Source organism: Phyllostomus discolor, chromosome 13 (assembly GCF_004126475.2).
Source record: "Phyllostomus discolor isolate MPI-MPIP mPhyDis1 chromosome 13, mPhyDis1.pri.v3, whole genome shotgun sequence".
NCBI lineage: Eukaryota > Metazoa > Chordata > Mammalia > Chiroptera > Phyllostomidae > Phyllostomus > Phyllostomus discolor.
In genome coordinates, this window is record NC_040915.2 from 12,636,205 (window position 1) to 12,648,644 (window position 12,440).

The following is a 12,440-nucleotide window of genomic DNA, read 5'->3' on the forward strand; positions in this document are numbered from 1 at the left end:
AGCACCCTGGCCAGTTCCTGGCATCCTCCTGGACAGGCTCCCGGAGTCCTACAAAGGCCCTCAGACAAAGTTCTGGGCCAGGCTTTGCCTGTGCCCTGGGCCCGCAGCCGGCTGGCTCTAGGCTCTGCGAGTCCCTGGCACTCCCTGTGGGACTTTGTCTACAGGCCCCGGACCAATGTATCCAGGGCCACCTTCGCTGGGGGAGTGGGTGGGACAGGCAGCTCCCAGAGCCTGGGCAATCTCTCTTCCCTCCTGCCCAAGGCCCTGCTGTCCTCCAGTGACCTTCCCCCAATCTGAGGCTTGCTCAGATGGCGCCCTTTCTCACTTGCCTTCTCTTCCTGGCTGCAAATCCAAGTCCTTGGCTTCTTCAGAGACCTGCTCATGTTCTACCACCCATTTATGCATCCATTCATTCATTTGGCAAATAAGTATTGAGCACCTACTACACTCCAGGCCCTTGCTAGATGCTGGGGTCCTGGCAATAACAAGGTAAACGGTTCCAGCGCTTCCTGCACTTTATATTCCAGGGAGGCACTAAGGAGGAGACTAGTAAAACCCATACCTAAAATTTGATTTCATCTTGTGATAAATGGGGGAAGCAAATCAGTTGTTTCTCCAGGAGGCTCCATCCTTAGGGATATTTGCCCTGAACTGTGGGGGGAGGGACTTTGTTTGGGCCCTGCCCCCGCCCCTCCCAGGGCCTGGCATCCAGGCACAGTAGGTGCTCAGCAAATGTTTGTTGAATGAATGGGCGGATCATTACTTCACAGTCAGGGGCCATCCAGTGAGGATGGCCTTCCTCCCCACTCTCCCTCCCAGCCAACGCAGGATGCTTAGGTAATGTGGGGGATGTGCAGACCCTGAGGCTTCGAGGACCCCACCCTTACCCCCAGCCTCTATGGCTCCTTGCCCAGCTCCTTACTGCTCGGCGTCCCTACCTCGGGCCTGTCGGAACCTCTCAACCCATGAGTGGGTTCGCCCATGACCTCTCGTCTATTCTCCGGCATTACTACCTTTTGGGTGCCTCCTGTATGCTGGCCCTAGGCTCAGGAGGAGCTGGGGACCTGAAGAGGACTGAGAGGGGTCCTCGCCCTCAAGGAACACGCAGGCCAGACAGTGCTGGCACAATGCGGTGCGTGCCGTGACGGGGCGGGTGTGGGCCTAGAGGCGGCAGGCCCAGCCTGGGGCACCTCCTCAGAGACGCCTTCTCTGTCCGCCTTGCAGAGGAGTCCCCACCCTTCCAGCTAGGTGCTGTCACAGCCCCCCTTTTTGGCTTCGAAACGCTTTTTACTGTCTGCAGTTTCGTTGTTAGTTTGGTCCTTTTCTGAGTGTTTTACTGAGTGCCTACTATGTGCCAGGCAATACGCTAGCCCCTGGGGATACAGAAGTGAAAGAACGAATTTCCTGCCTCCCTGAAGCTTATGGCCTAGGGTGGCAGTGGTGGTCGGGAGACAGACAATGCAGACCAAGCAAGCAAACATGTGGTGCACAGACACATATTATGGAGGAAGAGAAAGCAGGCGAAGGGAGATGTGGGTGAGGGAGGGGTAGTATGTGAGGTAGGGTGGTCAGGGAAGGTGACACCTGAGTAGAGAGGCAAGGGGGATGAGGTGAGTTGTGCAGCTGTCTGGGGAGAAGTGTTTTAGGCAGAGGGAATAGTGAGTGCAAAGGCCCTGAGGCAGGAGCATGCCGGGTGTGTTAGAGGAACAGCGATGAGGCCAGAGATGAGGCCAGCGTGGCTGGAATGGAGGTCAGAAAGGTGTCAGGGGCCAGGTCATGGAGGGCCTTGCAGCATGGCACACACTTGGCTTAACTGTTTGTGATGTGCCAGCCTTTGGAGGATTTGGAGCAGAGGGTTTCACAGGGTTCCTTTGGCTGCCATGTTGGGAAGGTTGGTAGTGGGGCTGGGTGGAAGCAGCAGGACTGGCTAGGAGGCCCCAGTGCTATTCCAGGTGAGAGGTGCTGGCGGCTCGGGCCAGGGTGGTGGCAGTGGAGTTGAGGGGAAGTGGCCAAGTTGGAACGTACTTTGAAAGGAAGCCCCGTAGCATTTGTCGAGGCATGTGGAGTGTGAGAGACAGAGGCAAGGATGATGCTTAGGTTTTCGGCCGGAGCTGAGGGGAGGTAACACTTGCTGTGATGAGGGTGAGGAGGTCAGTTTTGGTTGGGATGGGTGGTCGGGAACTCTGCCCCTGCCCCTATCCAGCTCGCCCTCAGGTGGGTGGCGGGGGTGCTGGGGAGAGAAAAGAGAAGTCACTTGGAGCAACAGGGAGAGGCTGAAGATTATTCTTTTCCCGGAGGGAGGCTGGGGAATGTAGTGCATTTTGGTTGCTGGGTGGGGGGACACGGACCCTGTTTTCTCTCAAAAGACAAAAGTAGCTGCGAGGAATAATGGCAGTAACCCCCTCTCCGAGTCCATGGCATGCACGGCACTCCCCCACGCACAGCTCGCCCGTGGCCTGGGACAGGCCTTCGCGCCATTTGAATGAGTGAGGTTCAGGAAGGGGTGTAGCTGTCTGTGGCCACCCAGTCAGGGAGCAGCAGAGGCTGGACTGGAACCCAGGTCTCCTGGTCTGCTCGTGCCCACTGCGGCAGGCTCCCAGGACTGCCAAGGATGGGAGCAGATCCTGGTCGGGGACTAGGTGCTGAGCACCAGCTGGCCCAGATTAAAGGGAGAGATGGCTGTATCTCCCTCCCTTCTCCCTCCTTTCTTTCTTCCTCTCCATGTGTATTTACTGAGCCACACTGTGTGTTAGTGCTGAGGGTACACTGAACACCACAGACCTTGCCTTCAAGGGGCTCACAGTCCACTTCAGTGGACAGGGATGGAAGGATCCATTCCCCGAGTAAGCCACTCATTACAACGGGAATAGCCATGGCTTGTTAGTGCATCTGTGTGCCGGGCATTGAGCTCCTTCCATCTGCACCCCAGCCCCTCAACGGGAGGTGCCCGTGAGCATCCTCACTGAGTAGGTGAGGTGGTGAAGAGCTCGGAAAGATGGTCCAACTATGACTTGAGGCCATGGGTCCTGAGGATGGGGAGTGTGGAAGCAAAGTCCTGCCACCTCCGCTCCCCCCACGGTCCCTACTGGTTGGCTGTTGCCACCCATCCCTGCCTACACGTAGCAGAGGGCAGAAGGGAGAGGGCAGGACAGCAGGGAAACCACGTCCCTTTGTGCCCTTCAGGAAGACCTGGGTGCCTGCAATAGCGGGGTCTCTCATATCTGGGCTTTCTGGGAATGTCCTAGGGATTGATGGGCAGTGAAAGGGTGTGGCCAGAGTGCCCTCTCAACTGCCCAGCTGTGTCCACAGGGTCAGACCTCTTGGGACCTTAAGCAAGTGGTTTATGCTTTTAGAGCCTCAAATGGTTGCAGGATTGTTTTGAGGATGAAATTTCACACATGGAAATCACTTAGTGTGGATTCTGGCACATGGTAGGTGCACAGTTATAGCAGAAATGTCGCCATGGTTGCTGCAACCTCAGCTCTCGCTGTGGCCCGGCTTGAAGAGGGAGGAGACACCGCTCAGACATTGCACCTCTGGTGACTGCAGCTCTGCACAGCTGAGACACCCTATGTAGGTCAGCAAATCCTCTCTTCTCTTCTCTTACCCTGTTCCTTAGGAATGGGGTCCCTGTCTGTGTGTGTATCGGTGGAAAGAAGGTCAGGGAGGGCTTCCTGGAGGACGGGGCATTTAACCAAGAATTTGAGGATTGAGTTGGAGTTCATTGAGCACAGCAGGATCAAAGGCCTGACCGGGCAGAAGGCGGAACACCTGCAAAGACCCGGAGGCGGGAAGGAGCTGGGTGTAGCAAACAGCCCCTGGGGGCTGCAGTGGAAGGAGAGAGGTGGAAGGTGACTTTCCCGTGGTAGGGCCTACATCTTAGCTGAGCACTCTTCTCTGTGGGACTGGGCCTGCTCGCCCTCCCCCCTTCCTCCCAGCTTCTGGTCTCCCTACATCCACACGGGTGGGGCCCTTTATTATCTCCCTGGGAGGTCTCACAGCCAAGAAGTTCTCCGTGCCTAGCCCAGGTACGACACTGTCAGATACTGTCAATCTTTTTCTTCAGAGCTAGGGTCCTGGGGCCGGGCGACGGCTTCAAGGTGGTGGGCTTTGACTAGCATGGGGGACGGTTACTTGGGAAATGGTTCCCACAGCCCAGAGCACCCTATATCTCTCTGCCTAGGGTGACCGTCCCCTGGCCTGGGTATGGTGCCGGGACTATCAGTCCTTGACTGGGGCCACTCTTCACCGCCCCAACTCCGCATCTTTTCTCTTGGTCCTTCCCTTCTGTACTCCCTGCCCCCTTCCAGCTCAGCCTCTATTCCTCCTTCTCCCTCCATATCCCAAGTCCGTCTGTCTCCGTGGTAGGTTGGCATGCCTCTGTCTCTCTCTGTGACCCATCATCGTCATCTTGGCTGCCCCCTGCATTCCGCGCTCCTTGCCTGTCAGGGGCTCGGCTCCCTGGGTGGGTAGGGGTGTGCAGGGCAACGAGTCGGACCGCCGCAGCCCGCAGGAGGAGGGCCGGGACGCCCCTTCCTTCACCTGGAGGGGGCGAGCAGACCCCGAGGGCTTGGGGCCTGGGACCCGAGGGTCCTGCCAAGGGGGGCCCGGTTAGAGGGCAGCTGGGGCCAGCGGGGCTTTGAGGGGGCGGAACCTCTGGGCGCTCCCTTCCCCCACTTTCTTAAAGGGCCGGCCGCGCCGTCCGGGCCGGGTGGGCTCGCGCGGTCCGGCCCTCGGTGCGGAGGCGTGGCGGGCCAGCTGGCTGGGGCGGCCGCGGTGGCCTCCCGCTCCACTCCCGCCGCCCGCCGCCCGCAGTCCCCCCGCCCTTCCCCGCCCTTCCCGCTCCTCCCTCCCGCCCGCTCGCCTGCCGGCCCTCCCTCCTGCCGTCAGTCCCCCCACTCCGCTCGGCTTCTCCGCGGCGCGGCGCGGCTCAGACACCTGAAGGGACAGAGGCGGGCGCGGGAGCCCCGACAGGCAGCAGCGGAGGAGCGTGGCGGTCAGCCCGACGCATGGCCCCCCCGTGAGGGGCTGGACCCACCGACCCGGACCAGGAGCGGTGAGTGGGGCTGCGGGGCCGCCTCGTCCCCAGGCCCCGGGAGCTGCCGGACCCCGCCCCTCCCCGAAGCCGGGCCGGGGGCCGGGAGGGAGTGCTGGGGGGCGAGCGAGCTGGGTGGCGGGGCGCCGCCCTGCGCCCTCCGTGCCAGCCAGGGTCTGCTAACAAAGCTGTGTTTCCAGATCAATTCCGTGGCGGCTGGAGCATCTGAAGGATATGGTTGTCATGGAGATGGGGCCGAAAGAGGAAGCTCGGGGATGGCCGGGTCTGGACCGGGGAGTGGGGCCACTGCCAGAGAGCCCCGGGCCGGCCTGCAGGGAGGGCGGGGGCGGACTGGCCCAATTGTCTCCTGGGCTCCCCCTCCGGATCCCCCTTTTGTATAATCTAAGTGCACATGTGTGCGTTGATGGGGTGTCAGTGGGCGCTGCTGTGGCCGGGGACCCGGAGTGTGGAGTGCTGGGCCTGCCAGCAGCCACCTTTACTGTGGAGAAGCTTCACGGATTTATTTCTGTTTCCAGTTCCCCAACTTTGACAGCCTGGCTTGGCGGCGGGCCTCACCAGCTCGGAGCTCTGCCGCTAGAGCAGGGGCTTGCGTGGGGGCGTGGCAGGCAGTGGGCATGGCCGTGGAGCACATAATGGCTGTGGCAGCCGCAGGGAGGGAGGGGTCCTTGGAACCTGCTGCTGGGGCTGGGGTGTGGCAGGGCGCCCAGATGTGGGGACCACCCTGTGCAGCTGGCCCCCACTGGGAGGAAGTATTCGGACTCTTGCTGTCCCTGGAGGATCTGGGAGCTGCCTGAGTCAGAATCCGGGGTATTGTCTCTGCACAGGCCCTGGGGGGGGGGGCACCACCTCAGTCCACCCCTTCATCTTGGGGCCAACTTGGGGGGCACCTGGAAGAACCAGGGGCTGAAGGCCCAGACAAAATGGGAGTGGGTCTGAGATTTTTGGCAGGTTCAAGATAAGCCAGGCTGAGCTTGAGAGGTGGGTGAATGGGGAGCAGGCCAGAGAGCTCAGGGTTTGGCCGGGGCGATGGGCAGCCTGGGCCTGGGGAGAGGCCTGTGAGCTTTCCTGGGGTCCCCAGCTCTTTCTTCCAGACATTGGAAACAAAAGCTGCTTAATGGGAGGGGTACTCAGGCAGCTTGAGGGAGAGTGGATAAAGGGCATTTGGACCTCTTCCAAGGCCAAATCGTGTCCCTGGGCAGATGCAGTCATTCCTCCACCCCTTCCCCTGGGAGGTTAGGAGCCCTACCCCCTAGAGGAGCTACATATTCTGCGACCTGTGACCACTGAATGGGAAAAGGGGCCGGCTGCCCTCTCCCCGCCACCCTGCATCTCTGGAGGACAGGCCTCCCTTCCAAGAGCTCCCCTTTCCCCTGTATACAGTGGGAAGCAGGGGCTTTTGAATGGAGCTATTGCAGTTTGGTCCTGGTAGAAACATGGCAGGTCCCCAGGCTGTAGCCTGAACCAGAGGGCTCCCCCAAACTGGGGTGAGTAGGTGGGTGCTGGCCCAGCTAAAGGTAGAAGAATGACTAGAATATTCTTGGAAGGCCTCCCTGCTGGCGCCTCTTGCAGGGGCTGAAGCCTCAGTCCTTGGGTGACTTGTACCTTGTAGTCCCAGGAGACAGAGGGGTTTTCCTCCTGCCACTTGTCCTGCTGTGACAGTGACGGGCCATGCATTCCCCAAGCTGACCTGACCCGCAGAGTTTCCTGGAGGGAGGGCACAAAGCCAGCTGGAAAGGAGGACTTCCTGCTCATGACAGGCCTGAGAGAGAGGGGTGGGGGCCAGTACCTCACCCAGCTTTCCCATCCATCGAGTACAACCACGGTGCTAAGTGCTTTCATACACACAGCCGCTTGTGAAGGAGGTGTGTCTGTTTTTTCCATTTTGTGAAAGAGAGCACCAAGGGTCAGGAGAAGTCGCTTGTTCCAAGTCACCTGTGTAGTCGGTGGCAGAATCAGGATTTGCACCTGAGCAGAACAGTCTGAGCTTGGGCCTATGTGCCCAGTCTCATTTTCTTCTTCGCAGATGCAAGTATGGAGGGAGGTGGGACTGAGCGAGCGCCTTTCCTCCCGGAGCACGGGGTGACCTTGCGGGAAACTGAGGCACTGAGTGAGGTTTAGAGAGGTGGGATGGAGACGTTCTCGTTCTGGATGTCGGCGTGCAGGAGAAAGACACTACTTCTCTCGACAGACGATCCTCTAGACATCCTTTGCCAGATGGTCTTTTCCAGGGAAATCTGTTTTGAGTGGCATCTTATGTCTGAGACTCCATATTTAGCCTGGCTTCTCACACGGGAGGATACACTCAGGCTGTCGCCCCTTGAGGGGTGTGGGGGGAGGGCTTGGCTTGGGTGGACCTGATTCCTTGTCACAGCTCAGGCGGAGGTGGGGCATGGCCCATGTTGCTCCCAGCCCTGCCCTGGCTGAGGGCTGCCCTGCTGGTCTCCCCAGGGACCTGTCTGTTCCCTGCAGAGCCCTTGTCTCCTGAGGGTGTTTGCTCACAGCTGAGTGCGCTTCCTTGAGGCCTGGACCCTCATTAGGTGGTGAGCCACCCCAGGGCCATGTCTGCCTGGCCCCTGGTGACTCCAGTGCCCAGCCCAGCCTGGACAAGGGCTGCAGCCCAGCTTGTGGGCTTCCCCCCACCACTGCTGCCCTGTCGCGTCAGGCCCTGAGCTCCACTCTTTGGAGTGTCCCCCTTCATCCCCTTCCTTCCCCCCCTTTTTAAATTTTTTTTATTTTTTTAATTTTTTTTATTTCAATCATTGCCTTCCCCCCTTTTATCACGTCAAACCTGATAGTACAATGAACCCCCACCTATGTACCCTTTACCAAGAGAACCAGGTTTGCCAACTGTTGACATTTTGCCCACATTTTTTCTTTCTCTTTGAACCTTTTGACAGTAAGCTGCAGATATCATAACAGTTCACCTATAATACTTCAGTGTGAATTTCCTGAGACAAGGACATTTTTCTACATGACTGTACTATTAACATACCCAAGAAATTAATGACACAATTTAACCTAATATGTAATTCATATTCAAATTTTTCTAGTTGTCTCCATAATGTCCTTTATAGCTGTTTAAATTTTTTTTTGATCAAGCATCACACATTACATTCAGTTATGTCTTTTCAGTCTCCTTTAATCTGGAATAATTCTCCTGTTTTTTAAAAAAGTCCTTATGACACTGCCAGTCTTAGAGAGTCCTGCCCAGTCCCCTTTAGAAGGTTCCACATTCCCAATTTGTAGTACTGCTTCCTCATGAGTAGATTCAGGTTAAACAGTTGTTTTGCAAGAACATCCCATAGGTGATGTGTGCTTTTCAGTGTGTCCCATCAGGGGCACATGTCACTAGCTTGTCCCGTAATCGGTGGTGGCGAGTTACGTCACCCGGCTCAGGAGGCCCTTTGTTCAGCCCCATTCCCGCCTCCTCACTGCCTCCGGGAGCTTCGTCCACCTGGCCATCCACGCACCTGGGCAGCAAAACCAACGGAACCTCCACTTTGGAACATACGTTGGAGAAGGGCGATTATGACACTGATGGGGCCTTCAAGGGGTTCACAGCCTCAGGGGTGAGGATAGGGTGAGCCACAGCTCAGGGGAGGTGCTGTCAGAGCGGGGGAGGGGCCCCGGGAAAGTCCTGAGGGGTACAAGGAGGGGAGATAGGAGCCGGGGGGCGTGACAGGAAGAAAGGGGGTGGGACCCGGACCGCAGATGCCCACCTGGAACCACGGAAGGCTTTTAAAGGGGGGAGTGATGGGGCAGATGTGGGTGCTGAAGAAGTCGCTTTGAGGAGGATGGGGTGGGACTGGCCAGCACACTTGCATTCGGGCTGCTGTGGGAGGCGTACAGAGGGGGCGCAGTCAGCGCTGTGGGGGCCCTGCTGCGACTGGGGCGAGGCAGGCGGTGTGGAGTAGGGGGCGCTATATGGGCAGGCTGGACGAACCGGCTCTGGGGTCCGACTGGAGGTGGGGAGGGCTGCTATGTGATGGCTTGAGAAGGTGGTGGAGAATGTGGTTTGAGGTATGTGAGGGCTGAGGTTCTTTCCAGGTCAGAGGAACAGTATGTGGGAAGCTCATTTCCCCAGGTCTTGGTGGTTACCTGTGGTCAACCGCTTAAAGCTCATTTCGGGATGAGGGCAGAGGGAAGGTCATGCCTAACCCACAGCAGGGAATGAATGGACCGGGGGCGGGGGGGGGGGCGCTCACAGGCACCAGCAGGGGAGGGACTTTGAGAAGGGGTCAGGGGCTGGCTCAGAGGCAGCTGCCACCATCCGTCCCTCGCATGCCCCCCAACTCTCTTCCCTTATTTTGTTTCTTCATAGTTGCTTGGTAGAACCCCAACCCTGGTCAGACCCATCGCCCGGCCTGCTCCACATCTGACCTATGCAGCTGGATGGGGCTGGGAAAAGCCTCTCCCCCATCTGGCCTCACTTTAAGGTCAAAACCGTGAACTTCAGGTGGGTTTTCAGTCCTGTCCTGCAGGTCCACCCTGGGTCCCGAGCCCTGCCCCTCCCTCTGCCTGATGACTACTTCACGCTTTCTCTTCCACCCTCGGCCCAAGTGCCCCTTCCCCAGTCCCCCTCACCGCTGCTGACACTGCTTCCTACCTCTTTGAGAAAACAGAGGCAGCCCTGGCTGGTGTGATTGAGTGGCAGGCTGTGAAGCAAAGAGTCACCAGTTTGATTCCCCGTCAGGGCACAAGCCTGGGTTGCAGGCCAGGTCCCCAGTGGGGGGCACATGAGAGGCAACCACACATTGATGTTTCTCTCCCTTTCTCCCTCCCTTCCCCTCTCTCTAAAAATAAATAAATAAAATGTTTTTTTTTTTAAAAAGGAAGAACTTCTGTTCCCCATTTACAGTGAAACTCCCCAGGACGCTTGTCTAGACTCAGTGTCTCCATGTCCCTGCCCCCAACTCTCTCAACTTCCCTCCAGTTGAGCTTTGCCTCCCGTCCCCTTCACTGACTGCTCTTCTCAAGGTCACCAATGACCAATTCTCAGCCCTCATCGGTGGCATTTGACACATCGAATCTCTCCCTCTTCCTTGAAAGATTCCTTGAGCTCCAGGATAGCCATATTCCTGTTTTCCTTCCACCTCACCAGTAGCTCCTCTCCTTCCCCTTCTCCCCTGCCCCCACCTCTTAATTTTGGAGGGCCCAGGACTCCGCCCTGGCCTGGCCGCTCTTCCTTGCCTGCCTTCACTCCTGTGCCCACGTCCTCCGGGCCCCAGCTTTAAGCACCACCTGCATGCTTCCAGCTCCCAAATTTATACCCCGAATTTTGACCTCTCTTCTGAGCTCCAGTAGCCTACCCAGCATCCCAACAGCCTTGTCTACTAGACACCTCAAACGTAGCTGGTCCAAAGCTGGGCCCCCAGTCTCCCTCGCCAACCTGCTCCACCTCACCTTCCCTGTCTCAGGAGTGGCAGCTCAGTCCTTTGAGGTGCTCAGCGCCCAAATGTTGGTGTCGGTCCGACTCTCTCTCCTACCCCTGGGCCGCCCATCAAAGGGTGGGGATTTTACCAGCAACCAAATCTCCCATCATGGGGCTATGGCTGAATAGGAGAGACAGGGAGGCGGTAGTGGAATGGCCCAGTGCTCACCTTTCACACCTGTGAGCTCTGTACCGTGAGATCCTGGTCCTCAACTGGCCCCAAGGGGACTACAACCTTTGTCAGACCCCTGCCGAAGTCCTAAAATGGAGAGGAGAGGATGGGGGTGGGGGGGGGAGAGGAAGAGAGGAGGGAAGGGGAGGAGGTCACAAGGGATGAGGCAGGGAGGGTTTTCTTGGGGTGGAGTGGACAGAAGATGGGGGGATGTAGAGAATACAGTGTCAGTGAAAGTTGGGCAAAGAGAAGGGAGGGCAAAATTCCTTAGTTTACCTCTCCTGGCTGTTGACCCCGATGGGGAGGCGGGGAGGCAGGGAGGCCGCTCAGAGATTGAGCCTCTGTGTTCGGCATCCTTCCCCGCACAGGCGTCTTAGCTGAGCAGGGTCGGCTGGGAGGACTTGCACTTGGTCCGCCCATTATAGAGCTCTTGGGGTTCAACTCTGAATCTGCAGGCTCATGGGTCAAATGAGGCTCAGGAAGCAGAGTGAGCCCCAGGTGTGTTTTCTGGAGCTCCAGGAAGATGAAACTGCCACTTCTTCTGAACAGCCTAGTTTTTTGTGGTCCCAGATGACGGAGGGCTCACCCCATAGGGAAGTCAGCTGGGGGCAGGGTCACCAGTTATAAACATGACATGGGATTTGACAGCAGACATTTTGAATTTTAGCAGTGCTGAGGGCTCTCCAAACCAGAATGCAGATGTATGCAAATGTTAAGCAAATGAGGGTGCCAAGTGGCTCCGGGAAGAAGAGAAGCAAGCAGGGAGATGTCAAAGGATGACCTTTGAGGAGCTGGGCCCAGGGCCTCCTCAAAGTCCCAGCAGGCTGCAGGGCATATGCAGATAAGATGCAAATGTGCAACCGGAGCCCAGCCACCTCTGCCTGCCCAATCATGAGGAAGAGGAGGCCTTCAGATCCCCAGGACCCAAAGCAAAGCTGGTTCTCTAGAGACCAAAATGAGAGGAGGAAGGCGTGCTGGTGCTGGGTTCATTAAGAACTCCAGACTGGTAGCACGTGAAGGGGATAGATGCCTTTTAAGGATGCCCCAGGCACTTGGCTGTTGACCCCGCACGTAGTGTGGCTCTTGTGTTTTGAGACAGAACTCTAGGAGGGTGCCTGGCCAGGAGTGGGGGTGTTGGCGGGGCCAGGACTGTAGAGTCCCCACCTACCTCAGGAAAAGGTGGGGTGCTCTCTGGACCACACTCCTGGGCTACCCCAGGAGCGTCTGCTGCCTCTGCCTGCAGGCTGGGCCTCTGAGGTCCCTGCTCTGGCGGGCTGCCAAGAACGCACGTCCGCTGGGGTCCAGTGGGCGCTGCCCGTGTTGCTCTCCTGGGCATTTCACACCCAGCGTGGGCAGCCAGCCCGTTCCCCTGCAGACCCGAGATGGGGTTCTGGGGCGCAGCAGCTGCTGCCCTTCCCCGAGCACCTGGGGCCAGCTCTGAGCTGAGCACTGCACCTGTGGGGCGCCTTTGTCCTCACTGCAGCCCTGCGTGGCAGATGCTGTTCGCACTCCCATTTTGCAGGGGAGGACGCTGAGGCTCAGAGAGGTGGGCCACTGTCCCCGAGGTGACACAGCTGGTGGGCAGCAGAGCTGGGGTTGGAAGCCAGTCCTCCAGACTGCGCAGCCGGGGCGCTGACCACTGCCCTGACAGTCCCAGTCTAAGACACTTGTTGCTGCACGAGGCGGTCCAAGCTGGGAAGGCCAAGCGAGTTAGGGAGGGTTGGGGTCACCTCGGGGAAACGGAGGCAAGGCAGTTCCTGGGGCTCCTGGGTGGACGCCCC

General features: G+C 58.2%; 1 protein-coding gene across 2 annotated transcripts in view; it reads left to right on the forward strand.

Annotated features, from left to right (window-relative positions):
- The first annotated feature begins 4,372 nt into the window (after positions 1-4,372).
- PSD2 (pleckstrin and Sec7 domain containing 2) overlaps positions 4,373-12,440 on the forward strand; it is a 44,169-nt gene continuing 36,101 nt past the window's right edge. Inside the window, exons 1-2 of one of the 2 annotated variants that reach the window (XM_036013955.1) lie at positions 4,373-5,056; positions 9,378-9,512. The gene's annotated coding sequence lies outside the window, so the exon portion shown is untranslated. The remainder of the gene's footprint in view (positions 5,057-9,377; positions 9,513-12,440) is intronic. The other variant, XM_028528353.2, reaches the window with a different exon arrangement.